We start from the raw sequence: 25474 nt of genomic DNA on the forward strand, positions 1-25474 counted from the left end.
TCTTAGAAAGTGCTTGCAAAGAGGGTACTGTGTTATTGATTATTCATCTAGCAGAGCATGGGCATAAGGCTTCATTAAACGAGTTTCAGTATTGTTGACAGGAGGTCACCTATTTAGGCTATCTCCTGTCAAAGGAGGGAAGAAGATTGACACCTGAATGGATAAAAAGCATTTCTAGCATGTCTGTCCCAAATACACAGAAAGAGGTCAGAGCCTTGATAGGAATGGCTTCTTACTGTAGACAGTGGATCCCAAACTTTTCACTAGTGATAAAACCAATGTTGGCATTGACAAAGAAGGGCATTTCTTTGCCACTCCTGTGGAACTTGGAACACCAGAAAGCTTTTGATTTGCTCAAAACTGCACTGTGTTCAGCACCAGTTTTGGGCACACCAAATTATTACAAGGCCTTTGTGTTGTATGTGCATGAATGTGAAGAATGTGCTATGGCTGCGTTAACACAGGAACATGGGGGAAGAATAGACTGTGCAGTTATTTTTCCTCTACACTTGATCCTTTTGCATGCGCTTTGCTGAGATGTCTGAGAGCTGTCACTGCTGCTGCTGCGTCTGTAAAGCAAAGTGAGGGTTTGGTTTTAGGTCACACTTTAACCGTATTGGTACGCCACTCTGTAGATGTTCTATTAAACAGAACCCAAATGCAACACCTTACTTGCTCACTATTAACTAGGTATGAACTGATCCTATTTGCACCACATATTCAAATTAAGAGTTGTTGCGTATTGAATATGGCTGAATAGTTACCTCTTCCGCAAGAAATTGCTTGCAGTGACGAAATGTCACATGACTGCCTCTATAACACAGAGCAGGAAACTAAAGACAGGGTTGATTTAAATGATACACCTCTGAATGGTCCACAAGAGGAGCTGTTTTGTGATAGCTTCTGCTTCAAACTTCCGGATGGTTCATCCACTGCTGCTTATGCCATCACTACACTAAACAAGATTGTGGAAACCAAGAGAATTTCGCATAACTCCGCGCAGGCCGCAGAGATTATCGCACTGACTCGAGCTTGTGAACTTTCCAAAGGGCTTATAGCAAATATATTTACAGATAGCCAGTACGCTTTTGGGGTGTTTCACAACTTCAATAGACTATGGGCAGAAGGAGGTTTCTTGACCTCACACGGAACAAAAATCCAACATGGCACCTTGATAGTTCAGCTACTCTCAGCATTTGCACTTCCTACTCAACTAGCGATCATTAAGTGCGCCGCACATCAGAAGGTAGTAGATGATGTAGGGAGAGTAAACGCTTTTGCTGACAGGATAGCTAAACGGACCGCCACTGATTTATGTTCAGAAATATATGCAACGAAAGAAACCACAAATACCTGTACAGTAGATGAAGGGATTGACTCAATAAAGAATATTCAAGCTGATGCCACTCCAAAAGAAGTTCAACACTGGGCTGCAGGTTTAGCTAGTTTGGATGAGGAAGGTTTTTGGGTGGACAACAATAGAAAAAGATGGATGCTACCCGATGCATATGTCACTGCCATGGTTACAATGGCTCATGGTCCCACTCACATGTGTGCTAGAAAAATCTGTAGATTGCCTGAACCTGTCTGGGTAAACATAAGCATCTCAACGACTGCTTAGTGTTTTGTTCAAAGCTGTATGGTTTGCTTACAGCATAATGCGGGAAAGGGTACAACAACACTGAGGGGTAGTTTTGGTCCCCCCTCTGTGCCTTTTGAGGTGATTAATTTTGACTTCATTGAGATGGAGCACTGCTATAACTACAAATATGTGTTAGTTGTGATTTGTGCCTTTAGCGAATGGGTTGAAGCCTTTCCTGGGAAAGATGCCACAGCAATGACAACGGCGAAAACCATGCTTAAGGAATATTTTCCTAGGTTTGGGTTGCCGAGGATCATCTGGTCGGATAATGGTCCACATTTTACCGCTGCTGTAATCTTGCAAGTATGTGCAGGATTGCAGATCGATAAACGGTTCCATTTGGCTAGACACGCTCAGAGTGCCGAACTTGTAGGATGCCATAATGGTATCTTGAAGAATAAGCTTGCGAAAGTCTGAGCCAGCAGTAATTTGAAATGGCCAGATGCCTTACCTATAGCTCTACTGTCCATGCGGACGATTCACAGACTAGAACTGGACTCTCCCCGTATGAGATAGCGATGGGGAGGCCAGATAACATTTGGAACCTGCTGAAGCCCAGAGCATTGAAAGATGTGGAGCATTTGCTTCTTGCTGAATACTGTGACCAGTTAACTCAAAACTTGTATTTGATTTATCAACAGGTGCAAGAAGCCCTCCCAGTTAAATACGAGGGGCCAGGTCATCGACTTCGACCTGGGGACTGGGTGCTAACAAAATCATTTCAGAGAGCATCCAGTCTCGCACCGCGCTGGAGAGGACCGTTCTAGGTCCTGTTGGCCACACAGACTGCTGTACGAGTAGCAGGCAGGAAACACTGGATCCACGCAACACACATCAAGAAAATACCTTTTCCTTTGCCACTTGACGAAGAAGAAAAGAAGGAAACTATTTGTTCTGCTTCTGGTGATCAATCTGTCTTGAACAACATCAAGGGTGTTTCAGAGATTATTCCTGAGCCCGTGGGGCCTGGGGAAACTGCTGCTTTGCCTTTGAATTCTGTTTCGGATCTTTCTGCACCCTTGAGCAATCTCGCCTTTGTTTTACCACTTCCATCAGGAAGCAACAACACTCTGTTTGCAGATCACGCCGTACCTGGAGTCTTGATGTACGATCTGAGTCCATGGCACTAGACTTACAGCATATCATGGCTGTGCCTACGGGAAACGACTGTTGAGCTAGTCCTTTGCCACTCTCTCGCTGAAACATAAGTAAGTGGCTGGGACCGGCAAAGCTATCTTCAATCAAGATAAATCACGTGGTCAGGAGATCCCCAATGAACAACCCTAAGGAGGCTGTCGCAGAGACTTTTTGGAATGAACTTTGAGGAACAATGCCTGTCGCTACTCCTACTCGTAGGAAGCAACCAATCGATTGTGTGGCTAACAAAGACATTGTACAGCAAAATTCATGGTCCTTGAGGACTTATTGTTTTCTTGTGATTTTGTTAATTGGTCTAACAGTAGGCATCGCTTTAGGGTTTTGGCATATTGAAGGGGTGCGTCCACTTGAAACTTTGATACCCACTGAGAGTGTTCCTACTATGTCTTCTCCTTTCGTGCATCTGCACACTATACCTTCTAGGGATTCCCAGCACAGACAGAGTTACCATAACAACACACTCTTGTTAATTATGAATGCACCCATGCGATTCTGAACAGAACAAATTGCAGGATATATTCACATTTGACACAACATGGGGAAAAAGGGTTGGGCTGGTATATTCATCCTTTGCCTTTATCTACTGCATGCTATGCCTCTCTAAGGGCACTATTCTTTGGTTGTGGGAATGATAGCACCTCAGGGAATTTTGAAGGGACTAATTTGAACGAGTTTGAAATGCGAGTCCTGATGCTTCTGGGATGTTCGCTTTTTGCGAATAGCAGCAAACTTAATGTTGCTTGTATTAGTCCTTCTGATAGACTTTCTAGACATTTACAATCGTTGATCTCTTTCAAGATGGCTCCCATAGGCAACCCGGATGCCACGCCCCCTTCTTACACTATTAATCACAGCCCAACTCTGTTTCCTTCTGCATCAAAAGGAATGGTTCTCAGTCAATGGGTACTTTTGAGGGTGGTACCAATATTGCGAATTTGACGAGTGAGGACAGACCTTTGTATGCAGGTGATCCCGTTTATTACGTTTGTGGCAATGAAGCTTATCCTTGGCTACCTAGAGATTGGCAGGCTACTTGTTATTTAGGTATCTTGCTGCCAGGGGTATTTGTAGCTAGCACCTCGGAGGTCTCTAGAGCTCGTCCAAGGCACGACGAGAACGGTGATACTCCTTCGCAGGTCATGGGTGATATAGCAAAATCATTTGTTCCATTTTGGGGACAGATCATGAATTCCAAGGATATTAGGAGATTGGCAAGAGTATTGGAGAAAACCATCAACCTGACCACCAATATACTCTACCATATGATGTTAGAACAGAAAGTATTTAGATTAGTAGCTCTACAGAACCGGATGGTGTTAGACCTCATCCTGGCTGAGCTTGGTGGAGTATGTAAATTAGTGGGATCTGCTTGTTGTGTTTTTGTACCCGATTCCTCCCCTACCGTATTTAAGGCAATACAAAATCTGCACGTTATAAGTACAGAAGTACATGTTCCCGAGGGACATGGGGATCTTAGTACTTGGTTCTGGGATTTTTTACGGTCTTGGGAATGGAAACTCTTCTCGGTTTTAGTAGTAATCCTTGGTATTTTTGTTGTTGTTGCATACAATGTCTTCCTGCCATATGTTCGATGTTAGGGGGATGTTGTGCGGAAACTGTAGGAACATTAGGACCGAATATATATGCACCCAAGAAAATGACTAATGTTTTTGTGATGAAGGATATTACTGTCAACGATCTAATGGCGATCGATATATCTGATGAATGTGATTCGGGAAGTACGGACATTGAAACATGGAGTTGCGAGTAAAACAAATATTTTTAGTAAAGCTCTTGGATTAGGCCAAAAGGAGGGTTTGGTAAACCGTAATTATATAGTGCCTCTTTAATATGAATGCTGGCCTAAGCTCATTCGCCTTACACGGAAAACCGCGTTGCAGAGTTCCGATTTTTGGGTTTAACTTCACCGCCATTTTAAGATTCGTCCGCCATTTTTATTTTCATTTGTGTTCCATATTCTGAAATGGTGGTCTGTGTTTTCGTCTTGCAGTCGAGCTGACCGACCTTTGAGTTCTGTTAATGTTTAGGTTGTCTGCGAGCCGACTGTTTAAGCAAAGCAAAGAAACATTGTGCTTCATATGAACTGCTATTCAAGTATTGTCTGCGCTCACAAGCCGCATCCTTATATAAACACTGAAACAATGAATAGTAAACGATGATTGTATGTTTTATCTGAACTACATTGTAAAGACTCTTGAAACAAGGCTTACCGCAGATCCGAGAACCTACACCACCATTGTATTGTCATGGAAATGTAAATTCATATAATCCTCTGCATAATATTGTAAAATCTGTTATGTGAACTAGGCACGATCTCTAGACCACAAATTATTAACATGAAGAAAGGCTGGACAATATTGTAGGAAATGTATAAAAATGCCAGTGTTTAGATGTCCAGTACCTCACTCTCCTCACTGTGTCAGCTGGTACACACTGCGAGGTGTTGGGGCCAGATAGCTATCTGTTTTGCTTTGTAAACTGCACAGTAATAAAAGATACTTGTATTTTTTCAGCATGTGATTGGTGTATTTCATTTGTGGTACTCAGCCTCAATATTTCTTTGTTCTTTCATCCCCAGATGCTGATTTAAACACGGCACAAAAAGGCAATCCGATTATTGGTAAATTTTATCAACACATTGAGGACCCTGAGAACTTTCCCCTGACGGATACCGATTACATTGGGAAAGAGGACCTCAGGGTATTGATGAAATGTCCAAAAATGTTCCAAATCCTAGATGGTTTGTTGGTAAGGAGATCCATAGCTGGCTGTGATCAGTGGGTGGTCCCTACCTCATTCCAAAGCCTGATGCTAAGTCACGCCCATGATGCGGCCACACCTGGTCATCAGGGGTTTCACACTACATTGGAAATCTTGCACGAGGTTGCCTACTGGCCACACATGGGGCAGGATCTCGACCAATACTTGAAGGGGTGTCTTGTGTGTGCACAATTTCAGCCAACATCACTCACACACCAAGCTCCCCTCCAGAAGAAGGGGATGACACTGCTTTGGTCAGATTTACAAGTAGATATCATCAAGCCTGTGATTCGCTCCTCTAGGGGGAACAAGTACATGTTAACCGTAACATGCTTGTTTACCAAATGGGTGGAATGTCTGCTGGCCCCAAATTGCAAGGCAGAAACAGCAGCTGCCCTGATGATCAATCACATCTCACGGTTTGGATTGCCCCAAAGGATTGAGTCAGACCGAGGTAGTCACTTCACCAGCGAAGTGATGACAAAGATGTGGGAGATACTTGGGGTAAAAGGAAACTTCACATTGTATACCAATGTCCTCTAGGGGTTGAGTCGAGAGGTACAATAAAACCATTGTGAGCATACTAAAAAAGTTTGTGGCAGACTCTGGGCCAAGGTGGGATATCAGATTACCGCTTGTCCTGATGGCCATCAGTTCTACCACTTCTTCTGCAACTAAGATGTCTCCATTTGAGGTGATGACTGGATGAAGGATGGTGCTACTACATCATCTGCTCTATAGAACACAAGAGCAGACACTGATAAATGCCTCCACAACTCATGAGTATGTTGAGAATCTAAGGAAACAACTTCAACATGCTTTTGCGTACACTCAGCAGAATCTAAAAAGATCAGCAGACAGCATGAAGACTCATTATGATCTAAAGACAACCAAAAAGAAATACCAAGTAGGAGACAAGGTCTACTTGTACAATTTCCAAAGGAGCCAGACCAAAGAGCGCACATTTTTGCCTAGCTGGCGGGGACCTTTTGAAATTGCAGACAAAATCTCACTAGTCGCCTACAGAATCCGCATCCCAAAGGTGACTTGACAGAAGAAAAATGGGTCCATATCAATCAGCTAAAGAGTTGTCAGCCGTGGCACACTTTGCAACAAATAGAGGAGCCCATAGAAAACCAAGAGGGGGATACATCTGAAACATAGGAATATTCCAATGGTCACTGAATGCATGCGTATCCCACTGCTGTCATCCCGATTGGAGGGCAGTTAGTGGGAAATTGTAGTAACCTGTTTGTTCTCTCTTTCTAGATTTGTTCTGGCTGCACCATCCTCATTAAGGAGGTCCTCCTCTGGCACCCGGAAAGAAGAAACCCAAGGAAACCCAGGGTGCACACCAGCAAGGAAGACCCAAGAAAAGGCTGGGGGTATCGTTCCATGTTCCAACCAGAGGCTGCGAGGGGAGCATGTTGCATCATTCGCTGATGGAAGAAGGACTCATACCCGACAGACCCTGCCTTGTCCGATGAAGGAATCCCACTTGCCCGATTCTCCCTTGGCTCAAAATTACAGGTGACTCATGGGCGGGACTTCTGGGATATATTGACCCACTCTGCTGTGCTTTACCATGTCACTAAGCTGCATTTGCACAAGAAACAGCAAAATGGCTGTGCTGCCTCCTGTGCGCGCCAGTACCTCAAAATTGCATTTTTGCAACAACCAAAAAGATGGGTGCATCATCCTGCCACACACACTTCAGGCAGGATGAAACAGGGGACACAATGCAGGAGCGTGCCAGTGTGCCCTGAAACATGTAAATGGTATTAAGTCAAGAGGCAGCATTGCTTTGCTGAAAACCCAATATTCCCCTTTGAAATTAAACCTTTTTCACCCTTTAAAAGTGCTGTTTGACGCCAATTTCATTCATTCATCTGAAACTACTGTGATTGGAAAGACCCTGCCATGCCCAGGATAATTCATTGTGCCTCTGAGAAACCGGGCAAAGTTCCTGAATAGAAGGCCCAGTCAAGTTAGCTCTGAAAAAAATCAACAAGGATCTTTTCTTTGACTCACACGGGAAGGCATGTTAATTTTCTTCATAATGTAGCAAAACAGCAGTAGTTCAAAGGAACTCCAACTATCTGAGCCTTGTCAGTTTCATATATCCGTGCTCAGATAAAACTCCTGTCTTCAAAGAAAAATGGCTTTAGCTGCAAAGACATAGTGGAAATCTAATGAGTCAGCTGCAAAACCGAATTTAAAGAAAGAAGTCCTAGCAGTTTTAACACATTTGGAAAAATGGGCTTTTACGGACTGAAGAAAAATTGGCCTGTTTAAAAATGTATTGTTGCATAAAAACCTGCTTACTTAGCAATGTAAAGGGTTTATGATAGTGGTGATAATACGCACATAGGCTATCTTCTTTCACAAGTTTTTTTAATTCAAGACCCAAAATAAGAAACTAAAGAGTTTAAAACACATGGGCTGGATTTGCAAGCTCTCAGAAAAAACAGTCATTCCACTTGCCAGTCATGAAACTTCCCCCAAGGGGAAGGTGACTATCATAAAAACTCTCAGCAGATACTGACAACCTCCTGATAATGACAGGATTGAACAGACTTTTGTCTCTGCTGGGACCCAAACAATGGAAGTTCTGGGATACTAACCTGCCACGTGTAAGGGGCAATAAAACCTTCAATTAAGATGGGAAACCCACCTTGCCTTAAAGGAAATGACAGTTGCTTGCAGTTGGATGAAGAAAAAAAAACAGGATCTAGTAACAAAGGGATTGCCTTTTGGTTACAAAGACCATTTTATAAAGAAACTTTAAAGACTTTTTATCTTGGCAGCAAGAATTAGTAAAAATTTAAAAAGTTCGTAATTTTGAATCTAATTTTATGTGCTTTCTTTTAAAACTTGGTAGAACTCATTTGCCGCATGGGCAACAGAAGTTACAAAATATGACAGATTTCAAGAAAAGTATCCACGTTGCAAATATAACATTTTGTACATACCTTCCTCATGACAATCCCCACCCATGTATAAAGTTGTGGGATTTTGAGAAATATAAATCCTATTAAAAAGCGCAAAAAACTGGTAAAGGAGCAAAACCAGGCCTCACGGACTGGAGGTTTGGATTGAAACGTGATGCACAAAATTTGTAACCTGTGTATCTGATTTGCTAAGAGTTTGCCATTGTATAAGTATGTGTTTGTGGCAAAATAATATTTTGGTTCTAGTAACTATGGGAGGTTTCTGGGCACTGTAAATCTCACCCCATAAACCTGAAATAATTTTTCTGAAATCCAAACAGCAAAAAGCTAGGCAGAGACTATTACCACTGCCCAACCTGGTTGATAGAGGCGGGTGTAGTAAAGCCTGCCCCAGTCATATACTGTGATGATGTCACTAGGCATTATAAATATGAACCCCTGACAACACACAGGGAGAGACTGATTCCTGATTTCCTAAGCCGGCGTCCTGTTCCTGTCTGTTCCTGTCTTCATCTTCCATTTATCCATCTAGGCAACAGATCCCAACCACAAGGCCATGCATTGGTGATCCTGCTACAGCTACGCCTCAATTCTAAAATAATCCCAATAACTAAGGGAAACGCTGTGGTGTTTTGGGAAGCATCCTGAATTAACCTTTCCTGCTGCTCACTAAATGCATACCTGCTGCAAACCTGCCATCCACCTGACCTGTAGTGTCCAGTGACCAAATGTGCCAGTCCAGTGGCATCCGGAGACCAGAACTGCCCAGCTGTCTTGACAGGTGCCTTGTCGTGTGGTGACAAGAGCACTGACTGTCCAAAATCCAAAGCTAAAAAGTGTACTGTGAGTATCAATAGGAACCACAGAAAACCATAGTATACCTTGCCTTGCTTTGTTCTATCCCAGTATCTAAGCTATCCTATTCTGACCCGATATCTTGTTAAGATTGTCAGCATTATCTGTGAAACCCTGCCTTTGATTCCTAGTGTCAGCGCTGAGTTACCTCTTCATTTTTGTTTTGCATAGAACATAAGCCATTAGCGATTTTGATTAAATAAATTAATGTCCACAAAGGATACGGGGTACACCACGTGAAGGGTTACAACGGCCGCATAACTGTGACAATTCACTGGTGTCATTCTCTTTTACTTAGTCATTAAATCCAGTTTAAGTCAAGTTTGCAATCCATTTTAAAGCCATTTTAATGCCGCTTTTCTGTTTTTCTATGTTTTTCTCTGCTCTATTTTCCGAATAAACTAACCTCACTATATCTAGCATAATTCACTCAATTTACCAGCTAGAGACCTAATGTCACATCCATATTGTACTTCTAAGATCTATAGCTACACCCCAACTAAAAATCTGCACTCCAAATCAGTGAATTTCACCCATTTTTATCAAAAAACGTTTGTTTAATTTCAGGCGGGAATCGAAATATTTGCAAACGTTCCCAGGTGTCATTTTGTTTATAAACTGTTTTAAATATTCCATTCAAATTCAAATTGTATGCTTTTGCTCAATCCATTGCTTGTGATTGCTAGTATCTTTCCAGTGTTGCTCCAGTAAAGAATTGTTTTTGTTTCAAGATTTTTATACACATTCATTGCCATTCCCGAGTGTCATTTCAACATTGCAAGAGTTTCAAATGCGTTTTTCACTCTCATTTGAGGAGGGGAAGTTAGATTTGAATGTCCTTTCCAGATCCATTGAGGGAACATTGCAGAGGGAAATACTAACTTGAGTGCTATCTTTCTGAAAATCCAAAAGTGTTTCTAGTCCCTGGTGTTTTATATCTGTGTTATGAAAGGGTTGAATTAAGTGCATTGCTTACAATCTTATTGTTATTATCAGCACATGGGTGATTTCTGCCCCATTTATTAAAACTTGTATGATTTCTTTTGAATTTTTAAGTAAATAAATAAATATTATCTTTACCCACCAGCCTGGTTCCTGGTCCATTATGACCCAGAATATTTGTAAAGGGGGTGTGATATGAGTGGTGTATCTCTCAAATATTTAATCTATATTTAAATAAATAAGCATGTCAGTTGTGTGCTACATACTAGGCTGAGACCAGGGTGTGTCGACTGATTGAAATCCCTAACAAGGTTCAGTTACCCCTCATGGCCATTAGTTTGGGGTTCTCTCTGTGTCATAGATCCTGACTTCCAGGAAGACATAAAGTTTCACCTACAGAACCATGGCGAAACTCGTCATGGCACATGGCATGGCACATGCATGGCACATGGCATGGCATGGCACATCGTCGGCACAAAATTGTACAGGGAATTGTTGAAATTGGTCTATTTCCCCGATTTATAGAGAGTGAACCAGAAGAAACTGAGATGGGTACCTTAGGCTTTGGGGAAGTTGATGAACCATCTACCATTGAGGCAAAGAGGGAAGAAGAACCTACCATCCTTTCCAAACTAGCCTTCGCCCAGCGAAATGATCCAGCACTCGCAGAGGCTTTCTTGAAGGGGACGGATTAGAGAAGGGAACTCTCTTTTTCTTCCTAAAGCAAGGATTACGGTGTAGAAAGGAACATCCAGAGAAGGCCTAAGTAAAACTCAGTTATTAATCCCCAGAACCCATCGGAATATTGTGCTAGAGATTGCACATTCTAATTTGACAAGGGGACACTTAGGACAATCTAAGACCCAAGCGCACATCAGTGGGAAGTTTTACTGGCTAGGTATCCATGCTGGTATAAAGAACTTCATTTAGACATGTGAAATATGTTAGAAAACCAGTACGCATATTCCCTTACCTGCCCCTCTGAACCCTTTACCAAAAATAGAAGTCCCTTTCTCCCAAATTGGGATGGATATCATTGGACCATTGGAAACCACTGGACTGGGCAACAAATGTGTCTTCACAATTGTTGATTATGCCACCTGATACCCAGAGGCATTCCCCATGTGGAACAACATAACCCAACATATTTTAAAACACCTATCACCATATTATTCCAGGGTTGGTTTCCGCAAGGAGATTCTGATGGATCATGGATCCAATTTGATGAGCAAACCAATGGTTGAAGTCAAGGAATTGCTCCAGATTTCCACCTTAAGAACCTGAGTTGACCACCCCTAAATGGACGAATTGGTAGAAATATTTAACAAAACCCTTAAGATAATCTTAAGAAAATTTGTAGACAATGATGGGAAAGAGTGCAATCGCATGATTCCCCGGTCCCTATTTGCAGGAAGAAAGACCCCTCAGGCGTCCAACTGATTCTCTGCTTTTGAACTACTTTATGGTAGAGAACCAAGAGATATCCTACACATGCTCAGGGAGACTGGGGAAGAAAGAGAAGAGTCACCTATTCCCCTCTCACAAACAGCTACCCAATTGCGAGAGCATATGAAACTTGTTCAATATCTAGTTTATACTTACATGGAGAAAGCCCAAGCACAACAAAATTCCACCGACAACAAGAAGGTAAACTTAAGATCTTTTTCAGTAGGACAAAAGGTATTAGTCTTCCTACCTACCTTTTATGTACTCAGAAACACATATTGCAAAGGTTTCAAATTTCAAATGACAGTGTAGAGGTGAGGACATGGAATCAAAACACCATGTACAATTGTGTGATTTAACATCCGAAAAATAATATGATTACTGCAAAAACATGTGCGTACTAATAGCCATGGCTAAAAGCATGTATTCATACCTGCAGCTATCCAACAAACCAAAATACAAGATGTCACATTGGCTTGTTGATAGCCGCAGGTATGAATGCATGCTTGTAGCCGTGGGTACACATACATTATTTACATACTCAAAAAAAACATATTAGCAAATTTTCAAAGTTCAAATGACCCAAGGGTACAGTTGAGTGCATGGAATCAGAAAGACATGTACAATTGTGTGCTGTAAAATCCATGAAATAATATGATTACTGCACAGAAACTTGTATTCCAATAGACATGGCTCTGACGGCGGCTCAAACATGCCCGCTCAAACATTGAGAGAGTGTGTTACCTCAGCTTATCTTTAGCTGTGAGCAGAAAGAAACGCCTCTGTAGCCGCGGGTATACAGAAATGTTAACATAATGGAAAACACATAAGTGCAGAGGCTTCAAACTTTAAATAATATAAGGCTAGATGCGAGGAGACATAAAAATGACGATATGTGAAATTTTGACTTGCAACATTAAAAAACAAATACGTTCATTTTGTGAAAATGTCATGGTACCGGCGGCTTTAGGTACAGGTATACCCACGGTTATAGAAAAATAGGCAACAGACAACATTTTCATTTTCAGTAATATTTCATAACTTCTATGGGTGGCACTTAAAAGAGCCTTTGTGTTTTATGCCAATATGTAACACACAAATATCATTTTATTCAGACAAATACTCCTCTCTTCTATTCCAATTGAAAAAATCTTGCAAAATGTCTCTGTGCTCTTTCTGTAGATGCCTCGTTAATTTTTTTCACAGAGAAAAACGCCATGTGATCTGAGTCAAAAATATTTCACCACTATTTACGCACAAAAACTCTCATTTCAAATATTCCATCTAAAGTAATATTACAGAATCATACAAATTTACTTAGCCACCTATGTCCTCAACATCACTATTAGCCCCATTCTCAAAATTCTCTTTTCCACCACAATCTTCTGAGCACTGAGATTCATCACTCGACACTCCAAATAATGTATTGACACAGTCTCCTTATGAAATTACCCCCATTTCTGAAATATCCAGCAAGAACAATTTATATAGCCTCTTTAACTCGACAATCTCATAAACCACACCTCTCTCTTAGGAAATACCACCTTACTATATAGAAAAACACTTAAGATTATTAGGCAAAATAACCTCCAGTTTAATTGGTACATTTAAACATCAATCCAAAAAATGACATTATAGATTGAACAGCTGAAAAGCAGCTGAGGTACTTGGCATCCTATTGGAAACTGAACACTATAGAAACAATAAAGACCCAGTGAAAAAGTAAATGCAGAGAACCCCACCCTCTTTCATTAAGTAAGTTGTGTCCATTGTTCAATCTAACAAATGAGGTGACAGACATTGGGTCTCATTATGAGTGTGCCAGTCCGGTAACAACAGTGCCGGTAAGCCTACTGGCACCATGTTACCAGACAGGCATCCTGCGAGTCGGCAGGTGGGTGTCATCCAACCCGCCAGGGTCAGATCTGGCGAGCGGAATGGCACCCTCCCACAGAGTTTCACGGAAGCACCAGCTCTGGCTTCCGTGGTCCCCTTTACCATAGAGTGAGAGGCTGTATTACTCTCACTCTACAATGAACTACAAGAAGTGGCTAAAAGAAAACTATGCAACAGAGGAGGAAATACTGAAGGAAGATTCTGAAGAGAAGCAGCTACCAGAAGGTGCAGGATATTCGTAATGTTGTGACTTTATTCTTTATGTTCATGTAAAATGTCAGAAACAATAATATTTGTAATGAACAAACATCATTCAGCATGTAGGTATACTTTAGCATTGTAAACAGAATACTATTCAAAGTAAAACATATCACAGAGCTATTCAGACGACATATTGTTTTGCAATGTAGCTTATTTTTAAGCTATATATAATTCTTAATAATAATGCCATTGGTACTTAGAAACATAAGACCACAATAATAGTAGTAAATATAGCGAGATAGAAAAGATTATTATCTGATAATCTCATGATGTAATTTAAGGCATTTGTCCTATTAGAATCAATAAGCTAATGTCAGATTTTCTATGCACTTACTATGAAATGTAAATAATAAAGAACTTTGCCAGTCCCTTTTAAAATAAACTGTAAAGTTAAATGTGTCACTAAAGTTATTAGAAGTAATTAAGTACTTTACTGTACCTTAAGCCAAATCCACATGTACGTGTTAGTATGTTTTCCATGGAAAAGGAGAAAAAAGTCACCAAAATGATATGAATGAAAACACTTATGGGTCGATTCATGGAGCAAACGTGCGCCGAAAATCCCAGCGCAAGCAGGCGCAAGGTAGCGCAAGTGTGAGAAACGCAGCGCATGCGCACGCGTGCGATTCAAGGAAGACGCTGCGCGTGTTTCCCGCTGTCCGTGCGCCCAATCCTGCCATGGCGCACGCAGGCACACACAGCGTGCGCTACGTGCACAGCAAAAGCGCACATAGCGCGGCGCACACAACCAAAGTGGGCGGAACAGTGGGCGTAACACGCGGAATGGGGAATAACGCGTGAAAAAGAAGGCGTAACTGGGGAAGTACTGCAGGGAACTACACGGAACGCCCACACTCACGCCAACAACCCGTATTCATGGATTCGAATACGGGAAACCCGTGCACAGCAAAATACGCACACAGGCGTCAACGCGTCCGCCACACAAAGGCAGGCGGAAGCATCCCCGCGCACAGTATAAAAGTGCGCGCAAACAACAAACACGTATATACAGCTACGATGAATGCCCCATTTGTCTCAGCACTGATCGTGGGACACCGCAGGAGGAGGAGAATAGCCAGGGCACGCATTTCCGCACCACGGACAAGCCTTTTTGGGATGCCTGACGACCAGGTCTACGGCAGGTATAGGTTTCCACCCCATATCATCCTAGACCTGGTCAGGGAGTGGGAAGATGACCTTACATCCCCCACCCTTTGCTCCCAAGCATTGAGCCCCTTGGAGAAGGTGCTCAATATCCTGCATTTTTTGGCCACTGGAACATTTCAACGGACTACTGCCATAGTGGGGGGGGGTCTCACAGGCCACGCAGTCACGCTGCCTACACCAGGTACTGGCAATCATGACAGCGCGCCCCTCAGTCCGCAGGCACATATACATGCCCAGAACACCCGCAGAAAGGCAGGCCGTTGTCCTGGATTTCTTCAGGGTGGCACACTTCCCCAAAGTGCTCGGTGCCATAGATTGCGCCCATGTGGCCCTACGTCCACCTAGGGCCACTGAGCACATCTACCGAAACCGCAAGCACTGGCATTCCATAAATGTACAGGTGGTATGCAATGCAAAGGGAATCATCACCTCTCTCTATGCAAACTACCCAGGCTCCACCCATGACAGTTTCATATACAGAATGTCCGCCCTGAGCCGGGCCCTGGAAGCTGGGCAGCATGGCGACACCTTGCTCCTAGGTGAGTACAAATGCCCTTGCACATGCATGCATGTCACACACACACACACAAATACACAAACCCCAATAATCACATCCATTTACACCTCCCCAGGGGACAGTGCCTACCCTCTGAGCAACCACATGATGACGCCAATCCGGAACGCCACCACACCACCCCAGGTAAGATACAATGCCGCCCATATTGCAACCAGGGCCATAGTGGAGCGCACATTCGGAGTGCTCAATTCACGTTTCCGCTCCCTTGACCGCTCTGGCGGGCAGCTACTCTATGCACCACCAGTAGTGTGCAGGATCATTGTTGCAGCATGTGTCCTGCACAATGTTGCAACACGGCAGGCCGTACCGGTGGACATGGTGGTGACCCACATCCCCAACCACAGGCACAGGCGCTGCCCATGGGAGGGGACAGGGCACGTGGCGAGGAAGCCCGGACCCAGCTTGTGGCCACATTTTTCACCTAAACTCCCACCCCTGCGGAGTGCACACAGGCCTGGCACATACCAGGTGTCAATCGATGATGACAAAGAGACAGTCAACTGTCACAACCCTACCACCCTGAGATAGTTGCCGTGGAAGTGCCACATTGTCTGCATCCCTAGCTACTTAAACACAAGCTATCCTGTGTGACCAAAAGGCACACATATGACATGACATGATATGGCCTATACATGTATTTCAAGGTGCGATGAGGCAGGGAGGGGGGAACAAGGGAAGACAGACAACGATACTACTAGGCCAGGTGTCATTTAGATTGTGCAAGTGCAGGGGTAGGGGGAAGGGAAAAGTGCAAGGGGAAGGGGGGAGTGCAGTACAGGGTAAGTAGACTAAAAAACAAATACATAGGCCAGCTGGTGGCAACTGCAAAGGAAAGTGCTGGGAAGGGGGGGCTGTAGGGATAGAGAGACAGTCCCACAGTGCAGGGGTTGCCAGGGAGGCAGTGCAAGTGGAGAGTGGCTGGCCCAGGGACCGAGGTTGGTGAGAGTGGCCCAGTTGCAGATTCAGTGCAGTTCCAGTGAAGAATTTTGCAAGGGAGAGGCAGAGAGAAAGCAGAAGCAAAGAGGAAGGTCTTGAGGTGCTTCCCGAACCGGAGATGGTTCTCCTCAAGTTCCAGTGAGGCAGGAAGGCTGTTCCAGAGGGAGGCCCCTGCCGCGGAGAGAGATCTACCCCCAGCTAGTTGCTTTGAGAAGCGGATGACCCTGACATGCAAGGTGTGAAACACACACACCTGCAAAACAGGCCATGGCCATCACTGTTATGTCACTCAAACCCTCCCAAAGCACAACATGACATGGCAAGCAATACCCATACACCACCACAGTAACAATAAGGTACACATTGCCATGTCCAAAATGTACAGTGGCATCAGACAATGATGCCTGACATGGAATCAGATGAAATGACTGACCAACAACCTCCCACCCAAAATAAGTAATTTCCAAATGCATTACAAGAGTTAAAGACGTAACAACAATGAATGCCTGTCTACATGCACATTGTGCATTGCAAAATCAACACTGCAGCTTCTGTGTGCTGTGTCCAACTCCTGCAACACACTGCTCAGCGCACAGCACAGTGAACAGCCATTGTGTGTGATGCACACCCTGAGCATCACATCTAAGCGACAGACCACATCAAAAAGCAAATTAGGCATGTACAGAATCCATAATTGGTCACAGAACATGTGCTGCAGGGACACAGTGGGCACCAGAAGGCAAACAGTGTACACGTGGATATGCAAGGGTGGTTGTACATGTAGTGCATCAGAGTGCAAGTGTGTGGGTCAGTAAGGACATGCACTCAACATATGCATGTGCATTCAAGTGACCATCAGTGTCCTCTACACATCACATGTGAACATTCACCATGTGTGAACCCCAGCATGTCAAACCACAACTATCCCCTCGCACCTGAAAGGTAAACACCACACATGAACAGGCATTGATCAGCAGAACATAGGATACCACCATTACAATGTCAGGGTTCCCATCACACTGCAGGGCAAGGCAACTATCAACAACAACCCCCCCCCTCACAAATGACCATGACCCATTGAACAACTGCACCTGGATCATGGAGCCTTCAACCCTCAATTCCACCTGACCACAGGATCACCTTTCCCGTCGTCACCATCTCCCACCTTGTGTGTAAAAAGGTGCCTGCACCCTCAGAGTCCACACTAATTTCCAAAATCACAAAATCCAAGCCAGAAAAACGAACCAGAACACCCTCCAGTAGATGACTTGACCTAGCAGTACCTCACAAAGGCCAATTACTGCCACAATGATGTAACAACCAAGGTAGCACAGTAAAACAATGTCACAACAGGATGTGAACCATGTGTGGTACATAACATAGAATGATGCACCATGAATGGATGTGTACTGTCACAGGTCCCGTGTACAGGCGCAGGAGTGTCACGAAACAACCACCCCCACCGTGTCCCGGGTGCCTGCAAGGTCAAACTCACACAGGCCTCTGAGACCCTGGTGGGGAAGGAGGGTCAGGGATATGCAGTCGGGACAGGTGTTGGCACATGGATAACTGGAATGAGTGGCAGGAAAGGGGAGGAGGAATGACACATGAAAGTTGGGAATGCACGAAAATGTACTACCAGCATGAACATATAGACAATCCAAACATACTTGGACATCATTGTCATGGCCTTCTGTAGCTCAGGCTTAGGAGTGGCATGAACCAACCACCCCCTCTAGGGTTTTGGCACCTGCAAGTTTGGGGCTTACACAGGCATCCACAACCCCAGCGGGGAAAGAGGGTGAGGGAACGTTGCTTGGATAGGTACGGGAAGCAGGAACACCGGGTAGAGGGTACAGGGTTCAAAATTGCATAGGATTCCGGGTGATTAGGGGGAAAAAAACATACCAAATTGAATTACACATTCATCCATGCATTAGTGCACCCCCCAGCAAGCCTATGCAGAGCAGTTTGAAAGAAAAACAACAAGACACTTAGCTCTGGTTTTTAGTGCTGGCCTCCTGCCTGCGCACTCTCAGGTCCGGTTACAGGAGCACTGCAATGCTGCAAAGAGAGCCACAGTCAACAACCTGTACGTGCCCATTACACAAAAACACACCACCAAACATGCCCCATAGCAACAAACTACTCTACAAACAGACAATCTGGTGTAGATGCTTCGTACCCATATATAACATTACCCCTGTGATGGGTCATACACAGTCAATGCAGTAAGTCAGCCGCCGGTGGGTGTGTGGCAAATGGAACACCAATGTGTCACAATTCACACAACATGCAATGTTCCCTGGGTAAGCAGACAGACCCATATAGCAAAGCATGACTTCAGAGCAAGTTGTGTACCACCATGACCGAAACAAAGTTGGCAGTGCATTTATCAAAATGTACATGGAAATTAAATGCACTGCACCCGAGTATGTCCCTTGCTGTATGTCCCTGTGAGCTGCCCCTTTCCATGTCTCGGAAGACTACATGGTTCATACAAGTGCCTCAATGGACCTTGGTGTACCGGAGGGTATGTGCCACTGCCCCTGCAGGTGTCCCAGACAACCTTACAATCAACAGCCATCAGTCCACCAACACATCTGAGCTGCATTGTGTGCTTCAACACCAATATTCGTCCAAGCTCACCCTCAGTGCTGTGACTAAGCCTGCATGTGCAACTCGCTTGGTGCAAGCTTTGCTGTGTTGTGGCCCCCCTGTGCTGCTCAACTTGCCTGGAGTTCCTTGGAACACGTCAGCAGTTCTAGGATGTAGGTCTGCAATCCCTGTGCCTCTGCTTGTGCACACATGTGCATGTTGGCACCAACAAACGTGTCCAGAATTCCGACGTCCAATGGGCCATGTCTGCTGGCAAAGTTGCTCTGGAGGCTCATCCCTCTGCAGAAAGGGCATGAAACACATGATTAATGCTTTAGAGTCATCTGTGTGTGTCTCTTCAGGCATCTCATTACTTGACCATGTCAGAGAGTTACATCAGAAATCACACCATCAGTCCGTCTTTCACATCCAAAGTGTGGAACACTATCTACAGCATGAATTGCAACAAGCACGTGTACAGTAAAGATAAGAAACATACTACACAATGCATAGCAATGAATGTACACATTAATCATGAAACACCCCATCTAGCAAAAGCTGAACAGTGGACAATAACACCGAAATCATCCCCACTAGGGGTGTAAACACAAGTCACACAGCACCAGACATGCCACAGATATGACAGTCCAAAGCCGTTGTGTAATAGGTTGTGACACCGAACAATCTTTGCGAGCCCATGGATAAGGGAGGCAGGAGTGGCATACGTGAGTCAAGGACCCCAAGCAACAAACACATACACAAGACAAGCCTGAAGGGCCCAGCTGGAACAGACATTGGATGACTTCAAAAGCCACAAAGCACCGCATCGTCACATGAAAGCACAATAGACAAGCAATTTTAAACTATATTAACTAATTACACTAACTATGGAAAGCCTACATTACCTAATTAAACTAACTATCAAACAGAAACTTAACTAACTAAACTAAAAGAAAAATCAAAAATGGCCACATACGACCCGGGGGGAGGGGAGGCACCCAGGAGGGGGGAGGTACAGGGTACTGCTCAACATCCACATGCGATGATGCTGAGCCAAAAAAAAAAACTCCATGGGCTCAACGCATGCACAGCCCGACCTATGTGGGAGATAGATGCTCGTCCGAGTCTGGCTCATCCTGGAAAGAGGACGTGGCACAGTAGCCTGGCCACGCCTAGCCACAGCTTGCCCCTCGTCGGCAGCAAGTCCGCCGGACGGGTGAGCCTGGTTCTTTGTGGCCATATGACGTAGGTCTGCATGCAGAACCTCACGTGATACACGTGCTTCCTCTTGCAAGGTAGCACGTGTAACACGGAGTTCCTCCTGCAAGGCCTGGCTGGACAACCACTGCACCTCCCGGCAAGCCTGTAGCTCAGCTGAGATGGTACGCTCAAGCTGTGCAAACCTCTCCTCTGCCCGCTGCCTCTGGGACATCATAAGGACACCCAGAGTGGATTTGAGGGAAGCATACTCCTCCCTCAGGGCATCCATGTGCGCCTCTGCTTGAGAAGCAATTTCTTGATGCAGAGACGAGATTTCAGCCTGGCGTGCCCTGTCTGAGGCCGCCATGCCCAGCCTGAGCGAGCGGGCCGTGGACCGTGCCGCCTGCTGCTGGAGAAGCACCTGCCTAGCAGTTGAGAACACAGATCGGGCCACACGCTCCATGCTCTCAGCGATGTTCTCCATTGCTGCCCCCTGCCATTCTCTGAATTGGCAGTCATGTCTTGCTTCCACTCAGTATACTGCGGTTGCGCACCGCAACCGCGTTGCCGGGCTTGACCCCTGCAGGACCCACGGACTGGGGATCCTCGCTGTGTTGGCACCGCCCACGGCTGCACAACTACATGCCCCCGTCGACGTGATGTCCCAGGCACATCAGTGACTGGTGTTGAGGGTGACCCTGCGTCCCGATCCACCACGGGCGGAGGAACCAAGACTGTCTGATCCCTCAGTGCAGGTTTCGCAGACAGAGGAGTGTCCACATCAGAATCACTCACCCCTGACACATGGACTTGATGCTCATCCAACTCAACATGGACGTCAGAGTCGTCATCAAGGCTGGACTCACAGGCAGCCAGAGACAAGATGGACTGTAGCACTTGGGGGTTTTCGTGGCCTACCACCCCACGACCCCCACTAGTGCCGGGTTGATGTAGTGGTAACAACCCTGTGTCTGGCATGACAACACCATCCTCTGCCTCCATTGCGTCATCACCTGAAAAATAGAGAGAAAAAAGGTCACTACACATGTCAGAAGCACACAACACACACACACCGACAGCAAACACATCAGGCAGACATGTGACACACAACATATAACCTGGCATGCATGCTGGGTCAACTTTGAATTGCTTCTGTGATCAGACCTGTTGAAAGGTGGCAGTTTCCATGGAAGTGGGTCTATGCAGTGCAGAAAATGTGTACGCAACTCACTACCTAAATGTACAAGGACTACATGGTGTGTGCCAGGAAATGTGAAGGCAGTGGAATGTGAAATTCAGGCATCACGTGCATTGTGCATTCAATGTGTACCATATCTAGAAGCCAAGCACCCCTCCACCCCAGTACCAAAGCAGGGATGCCTAGCATGGTATCAAAAGGCTGACCATACACCTGTGTATTGACAGGCAGTGTTGACTGGCATCAACAGCTTAATGTGATTCAAGTGACAACACTGCAAATGATGATGGGACAGTTAGCAGGACACATGATGAAAACTGTGGATGCCGCCCATGTGTGAAGAAGACACAACAACAGTTGGACAGAGTCATTGGCCATTGAACAGGCTGAGGCCTGTGAGCCACACAGATTGTCAGACCCTAAACAGGTGTGCAACGCAGTACTGAGCCACAGTTGACATGGGAAGGCTGATGAGATGCCATGCAATGTATGTAACCAAGGACTTGTATTACAGTGATCATCCAGTCAAGGGCCCTCATTACGACCCTGGCGGTAAGGGGTTTACGCCAGCGTTAGCTGCGCCGACCCCTTACCGCCAACTACGAGTTCCCAAAGCGCCATGGTCACTTTTCCGCCCGCTTTTTGCGGGCGTAAAAATCCATGGCGCTATGGGACCTTCGTGTTAATTACGCCACCGTAATGTACGGTGGCGTAATTAACGCCTTCCCCACTCCCATTGAGCCCTATGGGGCCGAAATGGGAATGGGGAAGGGTAAATGGGTCAATGGGGACTTACCGCCCCGCCAACCTCGGAATGGGGCGGTAAGTCCGCCATCCGCCATGGCGTAAACGGACTTTACGCCATGGCCGAAAAGTCTGTCGATGGCGGAAAAAATCCGCCAGGGTCGTAATGAGGGCCAAGGACACATAGGGGCATGCGTGCAATGCACATGGAGCATGAATGGGCACTCATGTCCCTGCGGGACATCTGACCTATGCACAGTACAAGTGAGATACCCTGCATCAAGTACTAAGGCTGTACCACACGGCATATGTCTGGCAGATTCTGTGCTGGAAGTTAGCATCTACACAGGACGCATGAACAAGAAAGTACACATTGGCAAGATTGAAGCAGACCAGTGCAAAGGTGGAACTGGGGTGCAGAGTGGCGGAGGAGGGGCAAGGGAGCATGCCTACATGGAGTCCCTGCATGCAGGCAGAGGAGACATGCATCACGGAAGCATTGCATTACTTACACATCAGAACCATGTACACGTCACATGTAGTGGCAATCATGCACAACACATCCCACAAGTGAAACACACACGTCCTCAACAAACACGCATCAACACTCACTGGACTGGGCATCAAAGTCCAGCATCTCTCCCACTCCTTCGACCAATTCAGGTGGTATGAACTCCGCAACCAGTGCCTCATGCGGAGTGGGCTCTTCCTCCTCTGGTGCAGGCCACCGCCAGTCACCAGAGTCAAGTTGTAATTAGAGGCACGCTTAGCCTTAGTGCTGCGTTTGATGTCATTCCAACGCTTTTTGCACTCTTGCACCATGCGCACCTCATGGCCGAATGAACTGACATGTTCCGCAACATGCTTCCAGTGGGTGTCACGTTGGGCAGCCGTAGTCCGACTATTGGCACACACTAGCATGGCACGGCTGTGGCCCCGCACGTAGTCCACGAGGAAGTCCAGTGGGTTCGGTGGATTGAGCCGAGGGAGTGGCAGGTGGAGGGACAACCAAAGGCCTGACTTGTGTCAGTGGCAGCTGGGTGCCCTCTAATGGACCCTGCGCAGCAACATCAACTGTGGCAGGGTCATTGACCGCAACGGTCCTGGTTTGCAGACTCACAACCGGGGTGTTGTTGTGTGCATCTGCCCCTGCACTTGCCAACAACCGGCTGTTCGGGGCAGCAGATGACATGACTGCCCCAGGGACACAGGTCTTGGTCTGAGCAGCCCGGCCTGCCCCTATGGTTTCCCTCCTGGCCTGTTGGAGATCTACCAAGGGCTCCTCAAGTGCCAACGCAGCCTGCGCTGGCAGACCCTGAGCCTGGGTGGAGGTGTCCACAGCTGCACCTGCAGCTACCACTACCATTGGGCCCGTGGCAGTCGATGGAACGGACTGCCGGGTCACATGGGCGCCAGTGCCAGATGCAGAAGCTGCATCCCCCGGAACCAGAGGGGGTGGTGGCATGACTGCACCGACACATGGCACAACATTGTGCTCAAGTGGCACACCCCTGCCTCTTCCCCCTCTGTGGCCGCCCTGGACACCCTGGAGTCCCCCTACTCCCTGGTCACCACAGCCACGTCCCCGACCACGCCTGCCACGAGGAGTATGCCCAGCTGAGGCGCCCCTCACCTTTGGTGGCCTCCCAACCATGGCACAGATGTAGTAGTGCCGGCACAGATGGAGTGGTGCCAATGGGAGGTGTACAGCACAATAGACCTCGGCAATTGGGGTGAAGGGGGTGGGAAGCAAGATGTTAACAGCCCCCCAGCACCTTCAAGGCTGTATGTGACCCCGGTGATGTAGTGACGGGTCACACAACGCTCAGGCACCAAAAAAACTGCAGTAAAACCGTGCACGCAACCCTGCAGCCTACTTGCGTGGATTCAACCTCCCGCAGTACGCGATGGCACCCAGTAACACGAATAACGCGTACGCGTGGGACACGCAGGCTACAATGACATCGAAAATGGGTGCGAAACACAGGGGCACCCGCAGTGGGAAAAAGAGCGTGTGCGACTCACCGTCTGACTAGCGCGATGCAGAAAAACACGCATAGCCAATACCCCCGCCAAAAGAAGAGATGCGTCCTTGATAGCTGTGAAGTTGTGATGGCGCGCGAAACAACAGGAAGCAGCAACACACGTCGGTCTCCACGAAAGGCATGTACAGCGAACTGCTGGGCCCGCTCACCTTTAACCCGTGCTGAGGGAAATGCCCACGCGCGTCACGTCACTTACGCGCATGGGCCCTTTCCTCGGATTACACGCGGACATGCAGTTTTTCATGTGCGCTGAAATGCCCATGAACGCCTGCGTGTGTCACGTCACAGGGGCGCTTGCGCTTGAGGGGCCTACTGTACAATGAAATTGCGTATGCGTGCAGATGCGCTTATGTGCTAAGGGCCGTTCCTTGAATTACACGCTCACGTGCAGAATTTTCACGTGCCAAATCACTCCGTATCAAGCTGGCCACGCGTAAGCACACGGAAGACCATGCTCCTGCCCAGAAGGCTGAATTACTGCCCCCCAGAGCCCCGAGCACACTCCCACCTGCCATCTGCTGCTGCCTGACTGCCTGCTGCCCACGTGCCCTGCCATTTGCTGCCTGCACATCAGCCAGGGGTGCTGTTGCTGTGACCACCCCTGCTGGAACCAAAGACTCCCGACTGGGATTCCATCGCTCCACAGCCCAGCCCCAGGACCCAGTTGCCCACCCACTCCTGCCTCTGGGATTGTCAAGTCTGGCACTGAAACATCTGGCACCACTGACAACCCCCGGCTTCAGTACCAGGGAAGTTGGTATCCTGGTGGAGCAAGTCCTGGGGCAGTATGATGCCCTCTTCGGGAGTTCCCGCGCCGACAAGGAAGGACGGACTCGGATATGGACGGACATCGTGACTGCCATCAACGCAGAGGGGGTGGCAGTCCGCGACTTCCAACATGTCAAGAAGCGCTGGGAGGACTTCAGGTCCAGGACCCTGAACAAGGCCCGGCGCCTCTTGAAGGCAGCGGATGCTAAGGGGCCACTTGTCGGAAGATCAGATGAGGGTCCTGGAACGCATATCCCCAGCGCTCCACGTCCAGGTCCTTAAGAGGCAGACCCGTCTGGAGTCGAGCGG

Source organism: Ambystoma mexicanum, chromosome 2q (assembly GCF_040938575.1).
Source record: "Ambystoma mexicanum isolate Mex_15411 chromosome 2q, UKY_AmexF1_1, whole genome shotgun sequence".
Taxonomy (NCBI): Eukaryota; Metazoa; Chordata; class Amphibia; order Caudata; family Ambystomatidae; genus Ambystoma; species Ambystoma mexicanum.